Source organism: Rhinolophus hipposideros, assembly GCF_964194185.1.
Source record: "Rhinolophus hipposideros genome assembly, chromosome: 2".
In the NCBI taxonomy this organism is placed as follows: domain Eukaryota; kingdom Metazoa; phylum Chordata; class Mammalia; order Chiroptera; family Rhinolophidae; genus Rhinolophus; species Rhinolophus hipposideros.
Window position 1 is genome coordinate 21018053 of NC_138048.1, and position 25548 is coordinate 21043600.

A 25548-nucleotide genomic window follows, 5' to 3' on the forward strand; every position below is an offset into this window, starting at 1 on the left:
AGAAACTATGCATTTTAAGGCAAGCATGCAAACCCACAAAAGGTTTTCAATAGATCAGTGATCATGCTTTAAATGAAAAAGGTGGCACTGTTGGACTGTCAAAATGAAGATAGATTTAAGGAAATTCTAAGACTTTTCCACTTTGTTTAGTTTGTAGATACACACTTATGCCTTGTCAGAAAAATTATACTCATCTGCTTTGAGATATGAGTGCCAGTTACTTATCTAATTATGTTGATGGAAACAGAGGAAGAGCAGCGGGATGTAGCAGGAGGGCAGAGGAGGAGGAAAGATCTCAAAAGACTCTTATTCTTTGAATAGTTTTCCAGAATGTCCCATGAGCCATAATCTGTCTCTCTCAGTTTACAAAGAAAGCACATAAATCTGGGACCATTTGTTTTCTTTTTATAAATATACAAAATGATTTTATCCTAATATTCTAGGAGCATTTTTTAAAATTCATTCAGAGCATCGATACATCTGTCTTTTCTACAATTTTTCTCAAACCAGCCTTTCTTATAGATAGATAATGCAGCCTGAGGAACTTCTTTGTGACATCAGATCACTCTGGCAGATTTATATTAGTTCCAATTCTGAGAACACCTTGCTTCTTAAAAGAGTTCACATTCTTTCTGAGCATTTGAAATCACATAGGTATGAAATAATACTTTAAAAATTTATAAACTATCTCATAATATCTGTGGTGAAATAACATAATTTAAATCAGATAAAATTCAAATTTGCATGAGATAGTCCAGAAGTGTTTTAAGTTGTGTTTTAAGAAAATAAACATTTTCGTTTCAAATTTTGGTTTTCTTTATCAAGAGGCCAATGGTTTAAAAACGTAGTTTCAAATTTATTCATAACATGTAGCACAACAGTGATAACTAGAATTTATAGAGTACTTTAAAAATGTATATGTAATTGTAATTCCCCCTGCTTTATTGCATTTAGTTCTCCCGACTTTACAGGTAAGTTCCATAATCTTAAAAAAGTTGTCACGATGAAACAGCCAATATGTATAGCCAAGGTTCAAATTTAAGCTCTTATGCCACGGATCTTGTAATTTTTACAGTATATTAATCTGCCTATTGTCTATATTTATATGAGAGTAGTGAATTATTTTGATGAAAATGTATTGGTGTTCTTCAAAAATGTTCCCAAATTTTAATTTATCTTAACATTACTAAAATATATGAATAACAGCAAAACTGTGGTTCCTACCTCCCACTTAGGATTCTGTTCTTCATTGATAGCTAAAATGAATTGCAATGGAACTGGAAAGAGAAGAAATTCCATTAGAGCATCTAGCTAAAATATAATAGCTAGTTTTAGATTCCTAAACACAAAGTCTCCAATTAAATTGTAAGCTCTTAATAACGTCTACTGATGAAAAATGCATCGCTCTACCACAACTCCACAAAGTTTCTGTTTCAAAGTAATAGATAGGTGGCAAAACGGTTCTTGATGGAAACTTGAAATGTAGAATGATAACATACCTTGATTTCACAAGATACTAAAATTCATTGACTCATTCATTCTTTCTTATCAACATTTATTGAAAACCAATGGCCTACTTTGTACATGTTGCTCCATGTGTCATAGAGACAAAAAGTTGCCATATTTACAATTAAAATTCCAGGATCTGACTCTTATTTGAAAATTCTGAGGAAAGTATAACACTCTGTGTCATTTAAGAGCTATAAACGTGAGCTAAAATACATTGTGTAGGTAATCGTTATGACTGAAGACATAAAGTATTGAAGATTTCCCAGCATTTGAGAATTCTTCATTTCCTTCTGTGTAGCTGCATTACCAAAAAGGAGGAGGAAAAGTGGCTATCATGCGAGATTGGCCCCTTGTGTAAAGTTGACCTATAATTCTTATATCTCTATAACATTTTAGCGTGTGAATTATTAAGAAAATTGTGCAATATTATGTATAAAACACTTTATTTCTAAAGGTTTCTAGAGTAAAAGAAAAAATATTTATACTCCTTTTGTTTCACTGAGTGAATTTTTATGTAGAAAACCATAGTAATAGCATTAGGCTCTCTTAAACAGTCCATACATGTCAAATATTAACAATGTTAATAACATTAGAGTTTTTTGAAGCTCTTTGCACCCATTTGTAGCTATAATATTTTTCAATAATTAAAAAGGAAAGGGGTGGAGGGTTGGCTCAGTTGTTTAGAGTGATCCAGTTTGATCCTCACATGGGCCACAGTAATCTGTGTGTGTGTCTTGGATGTCGTGTCCTCAATTCTGGATGTCACTATGTTCCTTAGTTTTTCATTATCTTGATGTCTCCTGTATCTCCTGGAAAAGCTAAGAGTTTGTTTATTCATGTATTAATTGATTACTTTGTTTCAGGCACAGTGCCAATCAATTTCTTTTACTGAATGGGGAACAAAAAATGCCACGTGGTTTGGCTCTTCTGCCCCAGTAATTTATAGCAGATAAAATTCGGGTTGAAAACAGGCTTATGACTAACTGATCTTGGGCAGTTTAATTGACAATGAGTTAATAATACCTTTCTCTTGGGATTATAGATAGGATTAAATGAAGAATATAAGGTGTCTGAGACCTAGTAGCAGATGCTATAATTTTAAGTGGGTGGGGAGAGGATAGTGTACAAAAGGTTCACCAAAATAACACTCTTACACTCTTAGAATTAAGAGAATAAGATCATTCTTTCAAGAACATCAGTTTAAACAAAAATCAAAGGTAAAACAAATGATACTACATAATCTTGAATATTCAAATTATATTCTAAATTTTTTTGGATTATATATTTCTCAATATGATTAAAGCAACTTTTTTTAACATTTATTTTTATTTAATTCTTAGTGCAATTAGAATATCCTACCTATGTCGTGTTTAATGTGACACCAGCCTTTTTCCAGTCTGTACCACTGTGGAAATGACTGACGGTAGAGAGAGAGAGGAGAAAATATATTTAGAATTTTTTAAATTATGATATTCTGTATGGTAAATGGTAAGTTCATTATAGTTCATCTCAAATCTCTGAGTTTCAATAGTTGTAGGTAAGCATGGTAATGGCATAAGAGAAAAATAAAGTTTGGGGTCACACCCTTAGGTAATTTCCTCTCTACTTTAGATTCCTTCCTGAACTAAATAATTAACCCTAACATTGATTGAAAATATGGTGGTATGGTGGTATGTTTATGTGTTCTTCTCCTTCTCCTTCTCCTCTTCCTCCTTCTGCTCCTCCTCCTCCTCCTCCTCCTCTTCCTCCTTCTCCTCCTCTTTTTCCTTCTTCTTTCCAGATAAAGCATTAGTGTGGGATCTATAATTAGTGGCTGTTGGAAGGATCTGCAAAGACTTTGTTTGTTTGAAAAACAAACCTAGCTCTAACATTCCTTGACATTTAGGCTTACAAGCTTACTTTATCAAGGTACGAGGTCAGACCATTCAGTTCGTGAATTGCTGCAAATATCATTGCTGAATATCACTACAGTCACCTTTGAAGTACTCCTGTTGGGAAACTATGCACTGATGCCAGCACCTAATCCACTCTTCAGAGCAGTTTTGGAGCTCTTTTTCTGGAGGAATGGCTATCAGAGCTGTTATGGTACCGTGTTTCCCTGAAAATGAGACCTTGCCAGACTATCAGCTCTAATGCGTCTTGTGGAGCAAAGATTAATATAAGACACAATCTTATATTATGTTAGATAAGACCTGGTCTTAAAGTTAAATAAGACTGGGTCTTATAATAAATTTTGGCTTCAAAAGCTGCATTAGAGCTGATTGTCTGGCTAGGTCTTATTTTCTGGGAAACACGGTATTAACCTTGTTGTCCTGAATGTCATCAAAATGTCTTCCTTTCAATATTTCCTTTATCTTCAGGTAAAGAAAGAAGTCACTGGAGGCCAGATCAGGTGAGTAGGGAGGGTTTTCCAATACAGTTATTTGTTTACTGGCTAAAAACCCCCTCACAGACAGTGCCATGTGAGCTGGGGCATTGTCCTGATGCGAGCCATGAATTGTTGGCGAAAAGTTCAGGTTGTCTAACTTTTTCATGCAGCCTTTTCAGCACTTCCAAATAGTAAACTTGGTTAATGGTTTCTCCAGTTGTTACAAATTCATAATGAATAATCCCTCTGATATCAAAAAAGGTTAGCAACATCATTGCAACAAGTTCACAAACTTAATTGTCAGACCTCCTAAGGGTGTGTGGGGAGCCTGGGGGGTGAATATCGGATAAGCATAGGGAAACCCTATGACCTGAATTTATGGAGTGGAAGTATGAGTTGTGGAGAAGTCTGATGTAGATATAGAGGAGAGATAGGCATCGTCACAGTAGGGATGGGTAGATGAGGAGGGGTTGTGTGTTTACTGAACAGCAAGAAGTAGGTACTCAGGTCACCCTGCCCTTGCCCATTCGGGACACAAGAAAATTCGGTCTGGGTTGCACACTGTCTCCTGAGGTAGACTGTGGACCTGGAAGTCACTGGAATTGTAATTAGCAAGCCCAGACATGGCTCAAGATTTCTGTGATTCTGAAGAGAACCTGGCTAAAGAATGACAAGTTCTTGAATTGTTGAATTCAACAACAACAACAACAACAAATTTGTAGTGTTTATTGTCATAATTGGCTTAGATAGGTCAGGGACCTTCCGTTCTGGTGTGAGATAGGTTTGTATCTGAATACTTGCTGTCCTACCTGTTAACTGTGTGACCTTCAGCAAGTTCCTTAACCTCCCCGAAACTCAGTTCCCTGATATGTGAAATTAGGATAATAATTTCTATGCTGGTTAATAGGGTGTCTGGGATATAAACACTCAGGATGTTTTCTTTGACCTTTAATTATGGTAAAGGGAAAGGATTAGAGGAATCTGGATCTTAGTTCATAGATAGAAATTGTCATGTGTAGGTTGTTCATATGATGTGGCCTGTCATAACCACAATGAGATATTTTATATAGGCCCTTTTGCTATTCTTAAACATGCTCCAAATTCTTAGTGAAGTCTAACATGTTATTTCATTTATATCCACCTGGAATGCTTAAAATTTCAAATGAGAGAACAGCCAATGATGATTTAATAGCCAATTTACTTCTGATAAGTTTCCATTCTTTCTTTAACTACTTGAATGCTCTTTTTTAATAACGCCCTGCTTCTTACTACCCTTCAAGGTCTGATTTACCTTAACTTATTCCTGGAAATGACAGTCAATCTGAGAAGGGAAATGCTATAAGTTAATAAGGAAAATTTTAAAATGACCCTTAAGAGCAGCAGATGAATTGCTAATTAGAATTATCACTGTTTCCTCAGTAATACCGTTTTAAGGTCTGAATTATGTCAGGACATAAAAGTAAAAAGTTCATTAATATTTTGATCCATATGTATTATTTATAGAGCAAGTATGATCTAGGCGCATAGATGAGAGTGTATTACCTATTTCTTACTGTCTACCATTCCAATTTGTTATTTCTCCTTCCTGGGAAGAGAAGTAGAATGGGCATGGCTTTGCAATCAAATAGGGTTCGAGGTCCAAGGTAAGCACTTACCAGTTGTATGACCTTGAACAGGTGATTTAATATTTGTCACATTCACTTTCTTCATTTGTTAAAAACCTAGTTAAAAAAATAAAAACCTAGTTAAAAAAATAACTACCTCGCAAGGTCATTATACCAATTTAAAAGATTATTAATGTACAACTTTAATGTTTAGTAGTAGATTATCTGTACCTGCTAATGGCTGTATGATTGTTACACTCACAGTGTTTGCTTTCTTATCTTCTCAGTCTCAATCATAAGACTTTTCTTTGCATAGTGAGATGCTAGTGACCCATAGTTAAAAACTTGTAAGCTCATGGTCATGACAGGTCAGTGTTTAATTAGATCTCTTACTCTCATTTGGCTCCACTTGTATGCATCTTAGAGCAGAGTATTTGCTGATATGGATAGAAGCACAGATGATTCTATTTTTTTTGTTTATTTTATTAAATTTATGGGGGTGACCTTGGTTACTAAAATTATGTTTCAGGTATACAATTCTATAAGACATTATCTGTATTTTGTATTGTGTTTACAACTCAATGTCAAATCTTCCATCACCATACCCTCTTTATTCTTTTCTACCTTTCCATAACCACCCACCCCTTTCTTTTAGTAATCCCCATAGTATTGTTTATGTCTATGAGTTTTTGTTTGTTACTTGTTGGTTGCTTTCAGTTTTATATCCCACATATGAGTAAAGTCATATGGTTCTTAACTTTTTCCATCTCATTTCACTTAGCACAATATTCTCAAGATCCATCCATGTTGTCACAAATGATGGTATTTCATTTTGTCTTAAGGCTGAGTAGCATTCCCTTGTACGTATGTAACACATCTTTATCCACTCATCTATCTAAGGACACTATGGTTGTTTGTATGTGTTGGCCACTTCTTCAATGAATAATTCTTCAGTGAAAGTAAGGGTACATATGTCTTTGTGAATAAATGTTTTTAAAATTTGGGGTAGACACCTAGAAGAGGGATTGCTGGGTCATATGCTAATTATATTCTTAATTTTTTGAGGAAACTCCATAGTGTTTTCCATAGTGGCTGTATCAATTTACATTCCCATGAGCAGTATATGAGGATTCCTTTTTCTCCATACCTTTTCAACACTTATTATAACTTATCATATTGACAATAGCCATTTTAAGTTGTGTGAGGTGGTATCTCATTGTGGTTTTGATTTGCATTTATCTAATAGCTAGTGAAGTTGAGCATCTTTTCATGTATCTATTGGCCATTCATATGTCTTCTTGGGAGAAGTGTTTGTTCATGTCCTCTACTCATTTTTTAATTGGATTATTTGGTTTGTTGTTGTTATTCTTGAGTTATGAATTCCTTATATATTTTGGATATTAACTCCTTATTGGTGGTATTGTTTGTAGATACCTTCTCCCATTCCTTTGGTTGCATTTTGCTTTGTTGATTTTATTTATGTTGCTGTTCAGAATAGATGATTCTATTAACTGAACCACATCACTAAAACATTCATGATTTTGTCTTCGGTAGCAGTATGATCCAAGTAATTCACAAATCACTGACTTTGTATAAGCACATAAACATGATCTTACATAGAAGAATTCATTTTTTTTTATTTCTGATACTACCTTAAATATAAGAAAATTGGAATAATAAGCTTCCAAGATATCAAAGCCAAGTTAGCTTTCATACATTTACTAATTACTGATAATAATTTATATAATTATGAGTCAAAATTTGTGAAAAATTTAAAGAAATTTGATTCTGTTAAACTTCTAGAAAATCATAATTATCACAAAATCATTTTGCCTTATGAATTATTTTCTTGTGTATGGTACATTAAGAACGGTTTCAGTAGCAAATAGCTAAGGATTTATAAATTTTATATTTCTCTATTTAAATATAATGGTCAAAATAATTGTCACTCTTTCAAAGATAGTAAAGGATTTTTTCTTAAAATAAGTAAATGAAAATAACACTAGGAAATATCATCTATCTCTGAACGAAAGCTACAATATTGTAAGCTTGAATAAGGCTGACTTAATTAAAACTCAATTAACATTGTTATTGTATAACTAATGGCTTGAAAATGGCAATGTCATGATCTATCAATTATGGATTAGTGTAAAAATAGGTAGAAGCTGTAGGATGGACTATCACAACAAGCCTTAGGGTGTTTTTTTGTGGTTTTTTTTTTAATCTATCTTAAGTATATTTGTCAGGTTATAACATGACATTACAGTTTATTAAAAACTGCAAACGTATCATAATTGTTTTTCACTAAAAAACTGTTTATAAGGTATGTTAATAAGGATTAGGGTTTATTTTTTTATCAATTAATATTTTTCTTTTACAAACCTAGAATAAAATTTAAAGTTTTAAATACTTATAGGGGATATCTATGTTACTACGTATTTTCCTCCTATATATGCAGTTAATGGTTATTTCATTTGTTATGTTTTGGGGGAATTTTCATTTCCTTCAAACTTTCTACCCTGAATAATTCTACCCTTTTATTTAGAATGTTTGCTATTTTGCCTTATATAATTTTTCTCTTTTTCATTCTTTAATTATTATAATTTTAACCTATTGAGCAGGTAATTATCTCTACATTTTATGTACACGTATGCAAGATAAATGGTCAACAAGTACCCATTGGAGTATGTAAAATATTAATTTAAAATTATATATTAAAACTATCGCAGTATATTTTGTATTTTGTCATAAATAAACAAATGAGTGTATTCAATATAATCATGCTTTCTGTGGAAAGTTCAAAGCAGTTTAATAATGTCCATATGTTTTTACAAATGAATATAATCTCCCTCAGCTCTAGTAGATGCATAAAATTTCCATTTTTTGTTTAAAATCTGAAAGTCAGACTATCAGAATAATATACTTTTATATAAAGCAGAGCATTTTTTTCCTCAATAATATTCTGTCTTAATTTTTGGATTTCATTTTCGTTCTTTAAAAGGATTACATTAATTTGTTCACTTGGGCTTTATGCATTTGGGTTGAGAGGTTCCCTAGGGCATGCGCATAGGTATATGAGAAAGATGGCCCTACATCTCCGGAAATCTCAGCTGGGCACCATCACTTGACAGATCTTCATTGTAATGAAAGGCAATTCCAGCAAAACACACTGTGAAGCAGATTCCAAAAGTGATCTTTCCAAGAAGGAGTTTAAACCCCTCGGATTAGTTATCTCCTAGAATCCAGAGATACTTCGAAATGCAAATGACCCACTTGAGACAAGGGGGCACCTGTTGATCTGAATTGATTATGTCTTAAGGCTTCAGTTTTAACAAATGAGAGAACAGAAGGAAAGTCTTCTTTTGATGAACTCTGTCCTCAAGGTAATAAAGGTAGAGGAAGAAATGCTAGGTGGTACCCTGTCATAATTTCTTCCTAGCCATGGGTAATTACAAACCACTACTGTCGTTTTGGGATGCGTATATTGTATAATTTTTTTTTTATGTTCTGCCTGTTTTTCCATAGACTTATGCAATAAAACTGAAAAATTGATAGAGGACTGATTTACTGTCTCTGGAAAAAAAAACAGGGAAGGAAATACTGAAGAAGCAATTACCACAAATCATATGGGTGTTGAGGGAAAACATAACTTAAAAGCAGAGTGAGTGGTGACAGCAGCGAGAATGGCAGAAGGAGAGAGGTATCTATGAAATGAAGAGAAAGCGGAACAGGGGGGCTTAGACTTGAGAGCAGGTCCTCAGGTTTAGCACACAAAGAATATGATCATGAGATACTAACTAATTCAAAGAAGTCTACAAATGACCTAAGCTATGCAAAGAATGAGAGGCATCAATACGTGATTGAGATGTAATTTGTATCATTTAGTTTTCAGTACCATTCATCAGTAATTTTATCTGTCTTTGGACAACTCTTGTATTTCCTTATCTGACAATATCAGCAATTTATTTACCTTCTTAAGTCTCTGATCTACTCATAGTTTTCTTTCTTCTATACCAACAAATGCAAATAAATAATTAAAATCATTTATTGTAAACTAATTTAGTATTCATCATCCTTTCAACTGTATTGACATCTTCATTTATCTCCAATTTATCTTCATTTTCTTACCTCATTCAAAGGAGACAAGGTACTCCTTCCTCTGATCAAAGCCAGTCTTTTCACATTTATACTTGATCTCATCCCCCTTCTTGTCAACAGGAAATGTATTCCCTCAGTATCTCCTCTATTTCATTAATTTTGACCTCTAACTCTCCCATTCATTTCTCTCATCCTATATGTAAATAATTATTTTCTATATTCCCTTTTCATACCCCTCTAAAAATAAAAAGCCTTTTATAACTATATACAGTCTAACTATATTCACAATTTCTTGTCTCTCAGATTTAATTGATTCACCATCACAGTGCAATTTGTTTTAGTTCGCAATTCCAATTAAACATCTAAAGTGGAGTTCAACAATGATTCAGTATTGCCAAATCCAGTGAGAGCATTCATTCAATTTATTAGCCTTCTCTGTTGTATATTGTGTGCCAGGGATAGCTTCCTAGAGCTCATTACTCTCTGCAATGTGTTATATTATTTTTTCTATGTACTGATCATTATCGGGCTTCTGCTCTACCTATCACTTAAATGTTAAGGTTGACCACAGTACTCTCAAATTCATTACTCTTGTTTTTCTTTGGACTATCTCATCTATTTTTAGGTTTTATGCATGGACCATATTTACCTTTTATGATTCCCAAATCCACATCTTCAATCCAGGCCTGTTTCCTGACTTTTATATTCATATACAATCATATGCTGCTTAAAGAGGGTGATACATTCTGAGAAGTGCATCACTAGTCAATTCCTTTGTTGTGCAGACATCATGGAATGAATTTACAGCTTAGAGGGTATAGCCCAGCTACATACCTAGGGTAGATGGTATAGACTATTGCTCCTCAGCTACAAGCTTGTTCAACAGGTTACTATACAAGAAAGAAAAAAAAAAAAGAAAAAAAAGAAAAAAAAAAGAAAACCAGGAAATTAAATCAAGCACAAGAGAAAATGATGCAATCAAGAATATGGTAAAGTGAGAAGTATGTGGCTGCTGACTGTATAACATGGCATACTATTTTACAGCAAACTTTTAAAATTTTAAGTAGAAAGCATACACTCTAAGATAATGATGAAAAGTATAGTATAGTAAATACATAAACCAGTAACAGTCATTTTTTATCAATATTAAGAATTATTAGGTTGGTGCAAAAGTAATTGTGGTGTAAAAGGTTAAAAATAATGGCAAAAACTGCAATTACTTCTGCACCAACCTAATATATACTGTACATAATTGTATGTGCTATACTTTTATACAACTGGAAGTACAGTAGGTTTACAGCAGCATCACCACACACACATGAGTAATGCGTCACATGGTCACATTATCATGGCTATGCAGTCACGAGGAATTTTTCAGCTGCATTATAATCTCACGGAATCACCACTGTATCCATCAGTCAATGAAAAGTCGTTACGCAGTGCATGGCTACACATTTATAAATGAACATATCCATTTGGAAGTTCCAAAGCCTCCTCAAACATATACATTTCCACCTATGTTTTTCTTTTTTTAAATTCATATGAGTGTAAAAGGGATCAAATATATGGTGATGGAACGAGAACTGACTCTGGGTGGTGAACCCACAATGTGATATATAGATGATGTAATACAGAATTGTTCATCTGAAACCTATGTGACTTTATTAACAATTGTCACCCCAATAACATTTAAAAAAATCATACACTTCTGTATTTTTATTTTTAAATTTTTATGTTTTATTTTTCAATTACAGTTGTCATTCAAAATTATTTATATTAGATTTAGGTATACAGCGTAGTGGTTAAATATTTATATAATTTCCAAAGTGATCCCCCATAAATCTAGCACCCCACCTGGCCTATTGTTTTCTGACCCATTGGATAGTACCACCTAGTCACTCAAAAAAATACTTTGATGTCATGTCAAAACTCTCTCCAACTTCATTGTTTGGCTAACTCTTATTCATTTTTTTTACCCAGATTTAGCTCTTTTGAGGAATTATCCGTGTCAGAAAATCTTCCATGAAATCTCTGATTGAGCTAAATGTTCTCCTCTATCATCCAATGGATATCTAACATAACATTTACCACAGTAAAATAACATGATCTTCTTATGTGACTGCCCACCTAAGGAGAGTGTTTTTCAGAACCAAAAGTGATCATTTATTCATGTTATCTTAGCATCTAACAGTGGCTGACACATCTTTAATAATCAGCAGTTGTTTATAAAATTGATCTGAATTTAGTCTATGAGTATTCACTAAGACTCCAATGCCTTTTTCTCCTTAAATAGAATAAAGGAGTGGGGGGGAAGCCTCTGGACAGGGTAACTGACATTGCATTGTTGGATCTGGTATTTGTCAATAGTTTCAGAGTGACATTACTACTAGGATAAACTTGACAAATACTGTCCTTATGTGTCCTAATTGTTGAAAAAGCAAAACTCGTATCTGTCCTAATGGTTTAAAAAACAAAACAAAGGGATGTCTTGACTGTTTTATAATTAGCAATCTTTTTTTTTTTTTTTTTTTTTGCCTCAAGATATTTCTTCATATCAATGAATGGTCATATGATATACCTTCAAACTTTTTTTTAAATTTAGTTTTCTTGGCATAGGTAGTATTGAATATCACTTACTTATGTTAAAGACTCCCCTGAATCTCAGAAATCCTCTCGAAGGAGCAATTCTCAGATACCTATTCCTCTAAAATTGTTATGATTGTTTCCTAAAGGGAATCTGGTGTATTTAGGCATTTATTTAAATGTGAATAATCTTTTTCCCAGGAATTATATAACTGAAACACCATTAGGCAAGTTGGTTCGATATGCACATAAAAACATAAATATACACATACATACACACACATATGTACGTGTATGTATATGAATCTGCCTTCATTTTTATTTATTTATTCAGGTTCAATTTTCCTGACAATCCTTAGGTCCTGCACCACAGATATTCAATGATCACATCACATTACCAAAGTTACAGGTGATTATAGTGTTTAGTCTTAAGTCACTCTACCTAGACAGCTGCTTCTGGGGTTTATCTACTGCCTGCCAATATTCCGTAACTTACTTAAGGACTTAAGTGAAGAAACAAACAAACAAACAAAAACACTGCATTAGATCAACAAACAAAACTACAGCATTAAGAAAATAAAGTGGTTTGCACTTTTGAAATTCCCAAAACATAAGGTCTTTAACTACATTTCAGAGGATGTAGGGAAATATATTTTGAAGGGAAAGACACCTTAGCCAAAATAAAATGATCAGTTAGCAGTTCTTATTGTCATCCTTTCTTAACCTCCTTTTCCTTTTAAGATAGTGCATCACTCTTTTTTGATTACATCATACCTTGCAGAAATATATTTTTTTTAACCTTAAAACTTAAAAAATATATTAATCATCTATGAGAGATTCAAAGTAATGGAACACTGAAATTTGCAATAGATTCTAAATGTGAGTTCATCTATTTATGCACATCCTAATTTTTATCATTAGTTTGATGTTTGCTTTTTTATAGTACTGATTGATTGTATAACAAATGTTCACATGTAGAGAGAAAATGTTTATTTTATTTGAAACGGGAAGAGAATTAATGAACTTTTTCAGTTTTTGAAACTGACTTATTTCCTAATGATTTGAGGCATCATGAAAACAAAGAAATAAGATTCATTTCATAATTGAAAAACACTACTATATTCATCACATATACATCTTGGATAAAAATCATGGCATATATAGAATCTTACTGTATATGTATTTAGCTCTAATTGTCATAAATAAAAATAAATTTAGAATACAACTATTTTATATTGTCCCAAATTTAAAACTCTCTCTTAAATCCAAAACTAACTCATAGGTAAAAATGCCATTCTTTTTGTTTTAAGAGAATTGTATAATACATGCATTATCTTTCTATTTCCCCTATTTTCTAAATAATTGCAGGAGAAAATTAAAATTTCAGAATCTGTAATAGCGTACATATGTTGCTATAGGCTATCATTGAAACATAAAAAATATGTGAATTACCTTTTGAGTAGCATTTAATACTATGAATTTTATATGTACATTCATTGCATTTGGGTAACTCCACTGCTGATAAAAGCTGAAGAATTTGTGTACAGACAGTCTTTCTCCTTGACACTGTAATAGGTCAAATTAGTGTGGATAGTAATTATTTTTTTATAATTCAAAGTAAAATTTATTGTCCTCTTACTATTTGTGAGGCTCTTTTTTTAGGAGCTGGGAATACACCAATAAAATAAACAGGGCAAACTCTCACATTCATAGTGGGTAGAGTTTGGGGAAAAATAATAACAATAATAATAATAGTTATATTATTATTATAATTGTTATAATTATTATAAATAATAATAATAACCTTAAAACAGTATATTTTAAGGTTATAAGTCCTATGTAAAACAATCAGACATTAGGTAGTTTAGGGGTTGAAATTAAAAACTTTTTAAATAAGACATAAGGAAACATTTTATTTTGCATAATTGTATGTATATTTTTAAAAATATGCTGCCTTTAATTTGTTTTAATCTTAGGCCGTTTATGTTATGTTATGTTATGAATTATGCTACTATTTTCTTTCCCATTAAAATATGTATTTTTATATTAACATATCTGGCATACATAAAGTTAAGAAACTTACAATGATTTTTCTCTGTCAGTATGTAGACTTTTTTTAAATTTATAACACATCAAATATGATGAAACATTATGGCATATTATTATAAGATTGCATCATTCTAAGAGAAATTCAATGAACACACTGAGCAGATGTTATAACATTTTTGTTTATTATATATGTTGCTTTATCTTTCCTATTTTTCGGTATTTTTAGATAGAGGATTTTATTGCTGTCAGTTATACTGTTAATTTATTTTTTCTAGTGTAGAGGAAAAGCACCTGGATCAAGAGTTTAAAAACTAATTTCATTATGCAAATAGCTATATAGCATGTGCATGCATTGCATGTTATTTTGATAGTAAGTATCTGTCAAGAATGTTATGATTTCATTATGCAATAAATAGAAAGATTCAGAGAACATTATTTTTAAGGACAATTTTTAGTAGATCCATGATGAACTCTAAATGATGTAAATTGTTAACCTTTAACTATTTAAAAGATGTTAATATTGGCATTCTTATTGGGAAATCCATTTTCTAAGCATAATCGAAGAACGAGAACCAGCTTTTATTTGTTTCTAATATGTAGAAAACATGTACTAAAATATATTTACATTTATAAAGTCTCCTCTGAATAACAGTATGCTTTAATGGAATAGATCTAGTAGTTGTTTTTTGTAGTAGTTGTTGTTGTTGTTTTAAAAACCAGGTTAATTTGTTAGAGTTGTGGTCCTTATAATGCCATCTTAAATTATAAAACTGCATGTTTGTAGTAAAATCAGTTGTAAGCATCTCTGGAGTTCTTGCAAAGTGTGCTCTTCTAAGTGGTTCAGAGGCCAAAATGCCACCCCTGCTGAAGAATATCATACGATTGGCTCCCTATTTTATTTTGTTGACTTCTGATAGACACACTTAAAAGAGGAGGAGCTTTCTGAGTCAGCTCAGTTTTAAACAGTCCTGAATTCCATCTATATTCAATTATTTATTCATGATTCTACCTAGAGAAAATTGAACCATACCTTTAAAATTTCTTTAGGTTGACATTGCTATACTATGACTTCTATTTTCCTCTGCAAATTGCTCCTTATAATTAATTTTATGCTGATTTTTCATTTAGGTCAGGTGTTAGCCTGGGATCCCTATACCTTTAAGAATTAATTTAGGTCATACATTCCTCTAGGGATATTCCTAGCTGTGAAACATGTTTGTTTTTAGAGACTCATTCAAAACTGATACATTCATCATAAGTATCCATAATTATTTCTCTTCCTAATAAATGTTTTCAAATACTATCTATATTTGTACTATCTTATATGGTATTTGCTAGCTACTTATGACTATTTAAATATATATTTAATTACTTAAAATTAATTGAATTAAATATTTAGTTCCTCAATCATATTAGTCTTCCTAATTCATGTTATCCTTATTGATTAATAAAGCAACTGGATTTTAAATTTGAAAAAAATATGCCTAAGTTCTTCACAGCTGTATGAATAACAAAGCTAAAACTAGATTCTAGATCTATTGTCACCAACTAAGATGCTTTTTGAGAGTTCAACTGGCCTGGGAACATGGGCCATTTATAATGCCACACTTTCTATTTCCTTCATTGACCCTACAACATGGGAGAAAGTTTGTAGCCAGGTTCATTTATACAGAGAAGGTAATTATTAGGAGCTCCAGCAGTTACATCTAATGATTAGTTTAAACAATATATGAATGTATCTAAATTCTTCAATATGACCTATGTAATGGTGTTCCTCAAAATATCTGCATAGTTTAATATCTCTAACAAGCTTAGCAGTGAGCAACAGTAGGATATGCAAGCAGCCCAAGTTTAATTTGTGTCTCAAAGGCCTTAGGATAGTCTGATAAACCTCATGACTAGTCAGAAGGTGAATGGTGTTAAGATAGATTACATACAGGTCATAAATATATACCAGTGAATTCCTTTTCCAAACTTGCTGTGAGTCAGGTTTGGGGTTAGACTCCCAAAGATGTACATATTGATAAGCTACATAAATGATCAATTTAAAGTTAATCCAGTGCTTCATTATGAGGGTACAATAGGAGAAACTTCTTACTGCTGTTAAGAAATAAAAGCAGAGTTTGACCACTTTATAATATATGTTTACTTATTTATTTACTGGTGACACAGAATTTATCACTATATATATATATATATATATATATATATAGTTAATTTTCTATATAATTTCTCTTCAAAAATCAATAATGATTTGTCAGAGAATACACATCAGATATTAAGTGGTGACAGTGTATTTACCCATTACCAGATATGATCTTCCTCATTTACATGTGATTCCAGCTGTAATTATCCTTTCTTTGCTTGGGATATGTCTTCTTTGTTTATTGACATACCAAAACATAGGTATCCTCCAGTGATGTATACTGTAATAGTGACACTTGACCAGGACATTATTTCAATGCTTGGGCCCCCAAAAGATTAAATTAGGTAGTTCAACATGGAATCTGGGAAATATGGCCTCATGCCTCATGTTTCTTGGACATGCTGGTCCTCTTCATTATAGTCGGAGTAAAATAATATACCATGAATCTTGCTTATACAATAATCTTTAAATTTGTTTTTTGATTTTTCATTTATCGTTGCCTCTTTACCCTCTCTTAACTGCACAACATTTGTATTTCATTTGATTTATTGTCTCAATTTCATTTCCTATATTTAGGCACTTATATATTTAAGAAAATGACATATCAGTTTAATTTTCCCTTTGTTTCCTATAATTTAGTAAATTCATAAAATAAATAAAATCTGTGTCACATTAGAGTAATAGTACAATTCATATTGAACCTACATTAGAAATCACCTATTTAGCCACCAATGTTGAATCCATATGGACTCTTCATATAAGTGGTTCTTGACCAGCACATACATTCTTATCGATTGGGGAGTGTTAGGGAAAAAACTGCTGGTGCTGGAAATTTCCCCCACACCAATTAAGAAATCTGTGTGCAAGGTATGAGAGTATCTATATCTATATCTATATCTATATATCTATATCTATATCTATCTATCTATCTATCTATCTACATATATATATATATATATATACATATATATATATATATATATATATATATATATATATATATATTTGCCTTTTGGCTTAATACTATTAACATTTATTTGCATACAAGTTTCCTAAATAGATGATTTTATATATAAATTTTACACATATGTATATATGATTTAGAAGTAGACTTGAACATTTTTAATCAGTAAAAATGTACAAAACAATTACAAATGGAAATAACAATGATAGAGTACCCTGTGCTTTTATCCCAGAGACACATCATAGAAATTCAGGTTAAGATAATTTAGAAAAATGTTGTGTTGTATATTAAGAACATGTTTTGGGGAGTGGAGAGAATAACAGCATTCTGTTTGTCTTAAAGCAGTTGAGTTTGAACTAAGGCAGCAGACCCCAGAAAGACAAAATTCTGAGGCTGGGAATCCAGCATGTGAGTGCAGTATTGTTTCACTCAACCCCTTTACAATGTTCAAGTTCCCACTTTAAAGAGCTGCTGAGGTCACTTCTATTTCAGAAGGATAATCATTTGATAGTATTGACTTTTTCATCTTATTAATCACAATGAATGATAATTTGTGAAATACTTTTCCACTTTAAAAACTAAGACTCTGTATCCCGACAGACGAGGCAGCAGGCACTGTTGGGAGTCTGAGGGTAAGATCTGCACCCCACCAGCCTGTGCGTCCTCTTCTACGCAGAAAGCATGGAGGGTGTGGAGCAGCCTGGAGTTCAGTGGTCAGTGGAATCATGGAGTTGATGGAGTTAATTAACCTTTCTATGGTTAATTAGCATCATAGCTGTATCCTTTTCCTGGCATTGTCGTCTCATTGAAGGCTTTTCATCAATACCTCATTCCTCTGAACACATTTGGGGCACAACATATTGTCCTCCAGAAACAGGGGTGGACATTTGCTAGCAGATAGCAAGAAGAGTGCACACACTCTCCCGTGTTTTTTAGGAACCCATGTTTGCCCCGCATAAAACTATAGCTGGACCCAACCCTCTTTATGTGCAGGAAGACTTTGCTCATGGACCACACACCACCTGACACTAGAAGCCTCTTGTGGTGATTTCTCTACCTCCATCTTCCCAGCTCTGGCTGCAATTCTGGTCCAGGAAGCAAAGGCAGCATCTGGGCGGGGGAGTGGAGGGGGGGAGTTGTCATGACAACCTTGTCCAGTCCTTCAAGAGCAGGCGTCCCTTCCTCAGGGTGAGCAGTCACTTTAGAAGGATCACAACTTTCCAGAGTCATTTCCCACTTTTCCATCTTTAATTTTCTTTGTGTTGTGGTCAATATCTTGGCCTCTGCTGATGTGACGGGAATAACCTTTTGATGAGGGTAAGCATGTTCGCAGAGTCGCCTATATGCTTCCAATTCAAGCGTTTGGTGCCCAGATTTAATTGCTGGCACCAGGCCCTCACAATGCCTCGGTGAATCAGGTTTATGGTTGGCAGTTTAGAGGGCAACGGAGGAACTGGTATCTTCTTCCAAAGTCTTGTTCTTTTATTGTCTGGGCCATCTTTTGTGGATAGGAAGCTTCATCCTCTTTCATGGACCTTTCTCGTTTGGTTCCCCTCCCGGAATTTCTTTTTGTACTTGGTTCACCAAAAGCCTGCTGTTTCTCTTCAGCTTCTATTGAGAGAGGTTGCAATTTGTAAGTCTCTTTTTTCCCTCTTTGACTTCTTTGAGGAGTTCTGTTTGTTGCCTTTTGCATTCTCCATACTCAAAAAAGAAGTCAAGGTTGATAAAAAGAAAATCTTCTTACTTCTCGATAGTATATTTTTAATTGTCAACTCTTCTCTATTTTTCTCAAATACTGTGTGATTCCACACTTCATGTAATTTGGCTAAAACATAGAAAACACACCTGTTTTAAACCTTGTATGAAGGTATATATGCACATGCTTGTATTATGTCACTCCAACTCTAATTGATTACTGAAGAAATACCCAGAACAAATCTTAATTTTCTACCAGGAGATTTATAGAGGTATACTTTGTTGAGGTCTTTCAATCATTTAATCTATGTATCGGAATGCAGCTTTTTCTGGTTTGAATGAGAAAGGAATGAGGATTGATATGCCAGCTTAAGTTAGCCATTGGAAAATACCTTTACATTTAATTTCTTTTTTTCCTCACCTCTAAGATTATGTGGATTAAATAAATCATGTGGATTTATTCAAAAACTAACTCAGTTGAGACTTGTGTTTTACACTACATAATAGTTTCATAAGTGTACGCGTTCTTATCTCTATTCATGATAGTTCCTGTCTAAAGAGGAAATCAGTCAGAGGGTAGCACTAAAGGGAGAGAAAACTAAAGACAGTGTATTGTTATACTGTACAATTTATCAAGGCAGATTAACATTGTAAACAAAATTATTATCATTTTATTAAATTCTTTATGGCTAAACCTACCCGTCTCTTATACCTTTGGCTAGCCTTCCACATTTTCAGTAACTAGTATAAGATACTGAATATGATGTATCATAATTTGGATGAGATTGGATGTGTGAATGCAAACACATTGACATCATATTTTTTTGATTAATACAATTAAAACTCAATTCTGGAAAGAATTTTAGAGATTTTAAAACAATTATCATGAGTTTTGATAGATTGGATTGAAAAAAATATAATTAAAGTTATTGTTTAAAAATTGTAGGTTTCTCAGTCTAAATACCTTAATAATTAAAATGTGGGTAATTGTGACCTTCACCAGGACCCTATTTTTTACCATGATGTAATTTTGAGAAGAACAACCCCCACCCCCATGTCTCAGCATTTGTATGTCCATACATTGAGGTAATCAGTTTGTGAAAAGTTGATCTTTACAGTTCACAGTTGCCTATTTCGATTAACTAATTCAGAAAAGCAAAATACGATGAACCACTTGTAAGCAAATGATGCTTTTAAGGCAAAAACGTACCATGTTTCCCAGAAAATAAGACCTAGTCGAACAATCACCTCTAATGCATCTTTTGGAGCAAAAATTAATATAAGACATGGTATTATATCATTATATTATATTATATTATATTATATTATATTATATTATATTATATTATATTATATTATATTATATTATATTATACCTGGTCTTATATAACACCCAGTCTTATATTATAGTAAAATAAGACCAGGTCTTATATTAATTTTTGCTCCAAAAGATGCATTAGATCTGGTTGTCCAGCTAGGTCTTATTTTCGGGGAAACAGGGTAACACAGTGATTTATAGAAAAGTAATCATTCACTCACACTGGTCTCTATAGAGACTTATAGACAAGTAAATCATTCATTCTTTCTTTTAAAAATCATTTACTAGACAAATATTGTTCTTTAGGCACTATATCAGTAGGGAATAGAATGTTAAATACACAAAGTATAAAATAAACAGTAATTTAAAGAAACATTAAAATATAAAAATAAATGAATATAACTCAATTTATATTTCCCCTCACAATTTTCTAATAAATTTGAAATTTCTCTAACATACAATGGAATTACAAACTCTCAATCTATGTTGACCATTGCACTTTTGCCCCCTCACTTGATATAGGCTATATGTGCAAAGCTCCGGGTATGTAGTGTAATGATTTTTCAAATATCTCTAGGGTTAGCAATTTTCAGTTTTCTGAGGCATCTGGCTTTTTTTTCTAAAATTTGTTTCAACTTCTACCCAAAGTTAATGTCAGATCTTTTACTTTGAAAGATATGAGGAACATACTTGTCTGCTTATTACAAGAATTGTGCACATAGTACTTCCATGAGAACAAAACCTATGAACTTTGTTTTTACTTCTCTCTCTCATTTTTTTTTATTATCCTATGAAAGCAATTTAATCAAAAAGGTCAAAGAATGTACAAACTTATATACCCATTTATATATACCCATATATATACCCATCATATACCCATTTGTACATGAGTCTGATTTCTTTTATGACACATTTATTCTACTTGTGCTTTGAGGCTTCTCTTGGTACAATGGAAAATTATTTCCCCATAACTGTGCTTATTGCCATGGTCAGGGTTATTTGTTGCATACAAACCAATTGGCACTTGGATTATAAAATTTTAAAACTTTGCATTTTCCTTATGCCTCAACATCACTATGAACAGGCTCTGAGCACCCCACCCAAGTGACCAGCACAAGTCTGGCTCCAGCTGAAATTTCCCCCTTTTCCCCTGCTCTGTCAGTGACCTGGTGATATTCAGACACACTAATGAAATCCATTCATGTGGATGTCTTGTGTACTCTACTCTGACTCCCCTTTATCCCATAAAGACAGGTGGGGCTCCTCCCATGTGGTCCCTTGTGGTGTACTGCACCTCCCTCTTCCATGACCTGTGAAGAAAATAAATCCTTTAATTGCATATGCTTTGCCAAGTTTAATTTCTACAGCTGTATTTGTGTGATCCTTGAAGATGGCACAAAGGGATTTACTTCTCCACTTATACTGTAGCACTATTAGTAAAACACTTTCGACATATTTCTCTCCACCAAGATATATTTAAAACATAGTTTATTTTAAACTGCTAAAAAGCATTGTTTTTTCCACACTTAGTGTAGCTGTATTTTTTTTTTTTTTTAAACCTAATTGTCACGAAGATAAATTGCCTAAGTCCAGGAAAATTTACAAATATAGAACCAATGAAGTCTTCAACCAATGTTTTTTAGTAGAATATCCAAAGTTTTAATTAAGGTCAGTCCCTAAGTAACATGTAAATTTATTCAATCTAATATTGATGAAGTTAGATACAACATAGTGATTTATTATGCAGTACTTCAACAAAGTTTTTAAGATAAAGAAATTAAGTGTCCCTGTATAAAATAGTTGGTTATATGGAGTGTGTAAAATAATTTGTTTTTTTCTATTATCAAAGGATGTTTTAAATTAATTGTAGACTCTTGAAATCCATTGTTTTTATCAGCAGATTTTTATCTTCTCATTGGCTTTAAATTACCAGCAGAAAGTTAAAATTGTTAATCAATTTTCTTATGATTTGTCAATTTATATGAACTCTTACATGTAACATTATTAATGTATGGAAATTTATCATGATTTTCACAAGCAGTGGTAAGAATTTAATTTAGATATATTAAAACAAATTTTATGCCATTGAAATATTCAATGAATGTTTTAAAATAAGTTGAAAATGCCCAGAATTGTCAGAAAGTATTGAGTTTTAAGGAAGCAAGATTAATAGGTAGGTAGAGGGATTGAAAGAATGTGAGGGCATGTAAATATCTCTATTTCTAAAATTATGCCTAAACAAGACACATTTGTTTTTGAAATATTTGCTTCCTGCATCATCATTCACTGACCTATAATAAATTACTTAAAAAGATAATAAATTTTATTAATTGGTATTGTAGTTTTTAGTTTTGAAACGTCTTTCAAGGATATTCAGTACCCCTATGAGATGATAGGGCAAATGTTTTCATACATATTTTACCAATAAAAAAAATAGATTGATTACTATATACCAGCCTCCATGTTAGTCACCTTACATGCATTACCGTTAGTAATCTCAATATTTCAGAGAATATAAGTAACTTACCTGAACATGCCATTTTGCATTATAATATAATTACTCTTTTGCAAAGTGATGATTCTTTTTGAGATTTAATAAAAATGTTCCTGTTAAATTCATTATTTGGAAAATAATATGTTTCTTCTGAAGTGATATATTGTGACTGAAGGAGAGGTCCACAGACACTTCCATTCTATTGAGTTATATTAATTAACTAGAATATTAGTATTAACAATGAAGCTGCTTACGGAGAATTCTGGGCAGGGGAGACACACAAAGTAACCACATCTATAGATTTTACAATGCAAATAGAAAGTTACTTTAGAATAGAGTTTGAACATGATATAAGCTATAACATATATCTGAATACTTGAAATATGATTTTATGCTCTTGGAAACATTATTTATGAGTACTCTTTACTGAAATGAGAAGGTATAAATGTATGCAATTTTAAAAAATCTTTATTTCATCGACAGTTGTTCAAGAACATCATTGTAAATTATAGTCAAATTGCATTTATCTTTTTAGTCAAGAAAGGTTGATCTCCAGTTTTCAGAACCTTGACCAAACTTAACTTTCCCCTGCAGTTTGGCTTTGAGCTATAATCATACCTGATGACTTACTATACGAGCAAAGTACTTCTATGACCACATAAGGAAACCTCTACCTCAGTTTGTAGTATCTGTTGTAATCCACAATGCAGTGGTTGAATGAGAGCCAGTTTCTCCGAAGCATTGAGGAGTTTGATGAATATTGACTTTCATAAGCAGCGGTTTAATTAAGTGGCACCATCAGGCTTAGTTTGTCTGGGGTTGAGATAACAGATTGTGTTTACAAAATTACCTCTTAGAGGGCATTCCTTGGGCAAATTTAACTCCACACTTTACCTTTTCAGTGTTTTTGCCTTATTTTCTGCTCATTTATAAGAGAGAGACAAGAGGTTATCCATTTAATTAATTTAGCTTTGAAACACATTTTAAGAATTGAGAAAGTTTAGAGATAATGTATATAAACTAGTAGTAGATATTACTAGTGTTTAGAATTAGATTCTTCTTATGAATTATAGATAAAATAATAAAGAATGCCTTAAATAAGGAGGTGCTATCTCAATAACTTTTATCTATAAATATAAAATGCTCTTCTGTAACCACATATAGAAAGAAACTAAACTAGGAGATATTTTTGGATTTTTTTCAGTGCAGCCTACATGGCATAGTATATAAGAACGTTTACTATGTAAAGCATCTGTAATATCTATTGATAATAGCTAGTCTTTGAGCTACTTATACTTATATCACAATTTCTGTAATTTAGAAGAGTTAATTATACTTTGTTATTGTAACTTCAGTCAAACTTAAAGTCTTATTGAGTTATCTCTTAGTGAAAATATAAGGAGTAGTCTTGCTGAATTCTGACTAAATGCAGGTAATAAATTGTCATAAAAAGATGAGGTACAATTTTGATATAGAAATTTATAGGAAATTTAAACATAAAATAGCAAAATACCTTTTTGATCATAATTCTATAACATTTTCCAAATAAAATATTTGAATTATTGAAAGATTTCACCTAGTTTTAACAATAGTGTCTTCCTGGTCTCCATAACATGGATGCAATTTCAAATAAAACAAATTATGTTCTTCTGGCACCTTGAGCATTGCTCATTATGCTTTTATCTTATAACTGAAATTTTTATAAGAAACATTCTTGTTTCTCTGAATATTTTAGAATGAATGATTCTTATTAAACTTAATTTGTTTCATAATACATTATTATTATTATTAATTTTAATGATTTTGCCAAAATAAGCTAATTTTTTATAAATAAATATACATATACATATACATATACAAATATAGAGATACAAAATAACACATGATTAAGAAAGCTTTGTGCAATTAAAATTTTTGCTACATTCTTGTGAAACAAGCAAACCAAAAATATTTGGTTATAGTAATTAAAACCATTTAAAAAAAAGATTCTCCATAATATTTTATATAGATTATAGCATAAAATTCATATTTCATATACTTTTTAAATGAAAAGTCAATTTCAAATTGAAAGATCAATAACTATATTCCTTTATCCATCATTGATAATGTTGAACTCTAGAAACAAGTACATTTTCTTCAAAATCCTCTAGAATTTATTCTTTAACATTTGTTATAATAAACTGTAATTATGCAGTTATATAATGAGAGCTAATTAGATTAGCTCATATAATTGGCACACTATAATTCTGTAATGTAAACATAAATTTAGACATTTAAAAATATATTTTCCAAATATATCTTACTAGTGTGTCATGCTGTACAATTTCAAACTCCTTTTACAACCAAAAGCACATACAGTATTCATCATTGTAATAAGAAATTGATGAATAGCATCATCCTTAGACGTGATGAAAACTAGCATCAATAAGTTTAAATGACTGGACTTAGGATATGAGTTAGAAGAACTTTTTACATTAACAACTGCCTCCTAAAAAGAAGAATTAATCACTTGTAAAAATTAATCACTTGTAAAAATTATGCTATCTAAATCTTACTGAAGAAGCGTTCTTTCACAAACACAAACAATATTTCATGAAACTTTTTACTTAAACATGTTGGTTTTTATCATATTTTCATCAATAAGAAACAAATATCTGTTAGGAAACTATAATATTGTGTTTAGATCTCTAATTTTAGGTGCTTATTTCTGTTTAAAGAAT

At 32.0% G+C, this 25548-nt stretch overlaps 1 protein-coding gene and 1 pseudogene across 5 annotated transcripts in view; one reads left to right on the top strand and one right to left on the bottom strand.

Moving 5' to 3' along the window:
• The window catches only part of CADM2 (cell adhesion molecule 2), a 1102443-nt gene that overhangs the window by 165993 nt on the left and 910902 nt on the right, over positions 1 to 25548 (top strand). The gene's annotated exons all lie outside the window — the stretch shown is intronic.
• Positions 18124 to 19021, bottom strand: LOC308509468 (developmental pluripotency-associated protein 4-like; annotated as a pseudogene). Its single transcript has one exon. The product of its transcript is annotated as a developmental pluripotency-associated protein 4-like (transcript).